Source organism: Chrysochloris asiatica, unplaced genomic scaffold (assembly GCF_000296735.1).
Source record: "Chrysochloris asiatica unplaced genomic scaffold, ChrAsi1.0 scaffold00011, whole genome shotgun sequence".
NCBI lineage: Eukaryota > Metazoa > Chordata > Mammalia > Afrosoricida > Chrysochloridae > Chrysochloris > Chrysochloris asiatica.
The window spans coordinates 17,492,142-17,497,879 of record NW_006408529.1 but is presented as its reverse complement, the minus strand read 5'-3'; positions in this window follow the sequence as shown (position 1 = coordinate 17,497,879).

The following is a 5,738-nucleotide window of genomic DNA, read 5'->3' as shown; positions in this document are numbered from 1 at the left end:
GCTGAGAAACAATAGCTTCTGATTTTGGTATTTTTGTTTAATAAAAGTTTCTATGTATTTGTAGCAATGTTTTTTGACTTCCCTCCTATGTGGCCAATTCACCATCTCAAACTTAAAGACTCTCATACTCAAAAATAAAATGCCAGGCTTTCTCTCTAGCATTTCTCTACATTATGATGTCATGTGGAAGCAGGTGCCTCAAATGAGAGAGATCCCCTGGTCAGCACAAATAGCATAGCTGCCAGCAGTGGCATCATCATTTGCAGTTGGCTCACCTGCTATGACACTGAGCAGCCAAATCTAGTGGTCCAAATGGGAACTACTGTACCAAGTTGGCTGTGGGCTCTGCTATCCACTCTAAAAACTTCAGGGGAGGGTGGAATATTGAGTCCTTAAAGCTTGAGCTCTGGTAGCATAGTGGTTCTGAACTGGGCTGCGAACCTCAGGGTCAGCAGTTCGAAACTACCAGCTGTTCTGTGGAAGAAAGATGAGGCTTTCTGCTCCTGTAAAGATTTATAGCCTCAGAAACTAGCTCCACGGTACTTAACAACAAAAAGTTTGATGTCACTTACCAGGATCCATAGAAGCCCAAGCACAATATCAGCATTTTGATCCTGCCATTATGAGATGGAGTAGCTTTTCAGTGTGCCCAGTGCCAGGACAACCTCAAACTTTATTAATGATACAAGAAAATGCTAAAGCAGTGTGGATTAGCATATGAATTAGTGTAATCAAGAAGCTCAAATTCAAGAAATGAAAAATTGAGTCTCATGGCCAAGTTAATTTAGCATAAAACTTTAATTGATGATGATAAAAGTGTGCAAACTTGTTAACTTCTCCTCCTTTAATAATAGCTTCCTTGATTTAGACTCACCATGGAAAAAGATATACATACGTATTGTACCGAGAGAGTCCTGATGTGGCACTTTAGGATAAGCATTGGACTGCAAGGTCAGTTTGAGCCACAAGGTCGGCAGTTCAGAGTCATCAGTCACTCCCTGGAATCCCTATACAGGGTCTTTATGAGTCAGAACTGACTTGATGGCACTTAGCAGCAATAAAATTGTACTGAAATGATTTCAGGTTTGGAGCTGGACAAACGTTTGTGTGGCCTCCTGTAAATAGCTGTTGTGATGTTACTGTTCGTGAATTAATTAGAATTAAGTGATTTTCTTCCAAATAAAATATCAACAGGTATTTCTTAAAACTCAATTATAAGTTCTTCACTCCCCCACCACCCTCAGAAAGCCAAGTGTCACTGAGTCATTGTCACTGAGTTGATTCCAATTCATGGAGCTCCCACTCATGCAGAGTAGAACTGCACTCCACAGAATTTTAAAGGTTGTAATCTTTCAGAAGCAGATTGCCAGACATTTCTTCTGCAGTACCTTTAGGCAGGTTTGAGTAGTGAACTTACCATTAGTTGTCAATCATTTGTGTTACCCAGGGACTCCCCTATACCAAAGTATAAAATTGAATTAATTATATGTATGTTGTTAAACATCATTAAGTTGGTTCCAATTCATAGTGACCCTGTACAGGAATTCTTAAGAATGACTGGTGGGTTTGCATCACTGACCTTGAGGTTCAAACTGACCTTGTGGCCCAGTGCTTATCCTATAGTGCCACACCAGGACTCCAATATATGTATAAGAGATAATAAGACATGCTTTCCTTTTCTTATTTTGCCAACTTTCATAGAATAAAATTTTCATCTTTCTTTTATTACCTACAGCTTTGTAGTTTGTGTGACATTTATCTTTATATATTCATTATTCTAGCTGTATAGATCAACCATAAGTATTGTAAGAGCATTTTGTTTAAGTGGTTCATAAAACTTTCTGAGATGACTTTAGTAGTCTTATTCAACAGCCTCTCCTAGCATTTTTAATAACCCTCTTAATATATCTTGTCATCCATATCTGCTTTGATTTTAGGTTGATTATACAGACTTGCGGGCCTGCAAGATGCCATCTGATCATTTCAGTACTATGTTATGCATTAAATTCAGAGTATTTTCATAAAACTGCTATTGTTATTTTATATTCATTTTATTATTACTCCCCTACTTTGCTTACATAGAACTTTGGAAAATGAAACATTAAATGTGTTCATAGAAAATCATGTTGATTTTTTAAGACCAGCTCAATTGAACCTGCCACTGACTCCCTAGCCGGCATTTGTCTGACTGTATCTCTAGGGAAAATATATTGAACACAATCAAAGGTTAAGGCAGAGGAGTATAGTGAGACTAGCAAGCAACCAATCAGATGGGGAGGGTCTAAAGCTCTGATGCCTCCAGGCAAGCAGCACCAAGCTAAGCTGGTTAGTCTCCTTTTATTGTGGATGAACACAACATACATGCTCCTTATGTTGGCAGCAGCTACCAAGCAGATCCAGTAGCTAAGAAGAGAGGAATACATGCAACTCATTCTGTTCAGCAGCCGACAATACATCGTTATTCCTGTGCTGGAATGTTTGCATTAGAAGGTATTGGTTCTTTTGTATGAAATTCCTATATTTCTTAAGAATGATGGAAAGTGGAGATGCTGGGGCTGGAGGAAGGTGTCTCTGCTTTCTAGTAATGCTTTGTTTCTGTTCTCAGTCTAACTGCCAGCTTTACTGGTTAACCTCTGGGGGAGCCGGTAATAGGCAGGAAAAAAGAACACTTCACAGTGCTGAAGCTCACAGGGCAGACCCTTCTTAGAATGAATCTTTTGTTATTGTTGCTTTTGTTCCTAATGTAAGCTGGTTTAAAATGCAGCCTTAACCCATCACATTCTGCTACATTTAGAATTAAAAATACCTCCATAAAAAGAACTGGGAAGAGAAGGGTCTACTATAATGTATGTATCTAGCTTTCTACCAGCCTCAGAGAGAAAAAGGGGCAAATTGATGATCAAAGGTAGAGAGAGAGAATTTTGCCAGTGTTGTTTCTCTATGCTTTTAGCACAAGCTTTATTTAAAAAAAAAATTAAAAACAAACACTGTGCATATTAATCTGGTGCTTAAGAATTAAGATGCCTTAATTACCATTTATTACTGACAGCTGGTGCAATCGTCCAAAAGTCATCAGTATATTAGGAACCCTTGTCTTAGTTGCCAAGGTAATTGGAAGGATAATTTAATATTGTGCAGAGTAACAAAAGACCCATGAGAAACAGATTGCATTAGGTGAGGCATGGGATTGCTTTGTGGGGCATTTATTTTTTAGAATGAGTCCCTTCTTTTGTTTCTCCTCTGCACCAATTATCTGGTAGAAGGCAAGGGTAAAGCAATGACTTCTATCAAATACCTTACATGGAAACTTAAACCATTATGTATTCTATACATTAGGCAGGATTTCATTTATGCTGAAGACAGTAAATCGCTAGTCCTATGGAAGGTTTCACTGGTAAGCTGCTCTTTATCCTCTGTGGGATGTTTGAATGGTGGCCTGAATGAAGTTGAGGTAAACTGTTTTCCCAGGGAACAGCAATGGAGGTGAGGAATTCTCAGCTTCATTTTCTAGTTATCTCTAAAAAGCATTGCTCATTAAAATTTTAATCTTCATAGCTAGTTATCAGGGCTAGCATTTTTATATTACATCTCTGAGCACTTGCATAAGTAAGTAACCCAGATTCTTTATCTAGTTATTTTTAAAAGGGTAACTATTTAAGTCATTGATTACAGTTTCTAAATTATCAGTCCAGTGGTATTTGTAAATTATTTTGTTATTAAATAGGGTTGTTGGAGCTGAATACATTTGCCTCTGTAATATTATTAATTGTGCTATTCTAGTTAATTTTGTGATTTTTAGTTTTATCTAAATGTTATAATGTGAATACTTTTGTTCAAAAAATACCAATAAGCAATGAGAATTAATACATAAGAAACCTTTTAAGTGACTGCTCAGTTTTGCAGTTTATCATAATAAAAACTAAGTTTTAAGGTTTAAAAATCAACCATAAAATAAAAGTAAGGATGTAAAATGATTATTACCTCTTATTTCCATGTTTAAAAGACATTGCTTTTTAGTAGGTTAATTTAACCAATTAATTAAATGGGCTTAAGAATCTACCAGCAACTTTGATGAATGGCATTGGGAATATAGCGTAGTGGTTACAACTCAGGCTGTTAACCTCAAGTCAGCAGTTCGAAACTACCAGCTGTTCCATAGGAGAAAGCTGAGGCTTTCTGCTCCCGTAAAGATTTACAGCCTCCGAGACCCTATGCAGCCACTTAACCATATCATTTTGCAGCAAAGACTACACAGAAGGGAAGTGCCTTGTACTTGAACTATAAGAAGTACTCTTCTACCTCAGATGATGTAAAATATATTTCTACAGCAGCAAGAATAAAAATAATAGGAAAAAATGTAATATTAGAAAATGATACTGGAATGAATAAACCATTTCTGAGCAGCAAGAGTCAGGTTAAAGGGTAAGGATTAAGGCAAAAAGAAGAGGTATTTCATGCTGAAACAGTGTAGTGATAAAATAATGGACCACCATTGGTTTTTGGCACCAGACAAAACTGACTTAAATCCCAATGCTGCGACCTACTCCATGTATAACCTGGGTAAACTAGCCATACCTGGCCTTCTTGTGGGTTCACATAATTATAAGTAGCTCATATAAATATGAGAAGAGTATAATTATAAAGATATGACAACAAAACAGATTGCCACCTTGTTGGAGCTGATTGGGTGTAGATAGGATTATGCTTATACTCAGAAGAAGGGATGGGGAACAGAGGAAGCATCTTTCAAATCATATCTAAACTTTGGCCTTTGGAGACCATTCCCTTTGTTTTAACACTTTGAATCATATTTAAATGCAAATTGCCTTGGGAAAGATCCTTTAAATTGTTATTATATGTTGGTGTGCTGGCAGGACCTGAAAGCATTATGTTGATGGGGAAATGCTGACTAGAAGAGAGATTTTGAGGGAGGGGCTGGACTTACCAGGCAAAAGGGATGCTAATGAGAGTGAAAGAGCTAATTGGAGAGTTTGGAGATTTGAAAACGTACCTTTTTATATCAAGATAATTTGATAAATGCCTACAGAAAAACTAGGTTAGCTAACAGCATAAAATAAGGTGTGAATCCAAACTAAGGTTGAAAACCTAGGTACAAAATAGACTTGGCATGGTAAATACAGACATCGGTGTTTCTTTTTCTTTCGTTTTTTTGGTCCTTTATGAGGATGTTTGCGGAGCCTTGGTTAAGTGCTTGAATACTAGGTTGTAACTTACCAGACCTCCACCAGAGAAAGCTGTGGTCATCTGTTTCTGTAAAGATTTACAGCCTTGGAAACACAATGGGGGCAGTTCTACTCTGCTTGTGATTTGGAGTCAACTCAGGCAGTGGGGGTGGCTACTGAGAATGTTTGCTGCGAGCAGAGACCTTTATGTTGTTTGTAAAAAAAAAAAAACTTAACCCGCTTTTAGGAGAAACACAGGGGAAAATAAAATAAAATCTAAGGAACAGAGCATTTTTTTTTTTTTTTCTTTTAAATCAGCGTACATATGGGGAGATACATGATAGATGAATTCCTTGAAAACTTACCCTGGCTGTATGCATGCTAGACTTGGAACTAAACAAGACCAAGAAAGACCCTGAGGAACTCTTCAAATTTTCCCTATTCAAAGTAGTTCAACAGCGACCCTTTGATTTTCCCAAACTGGGTATTAACCTCTTCCATCACTATGGTCAAAGGAGCTCTGGTAGCGTAGTGGTTACGAATCGGGCTGCGAAC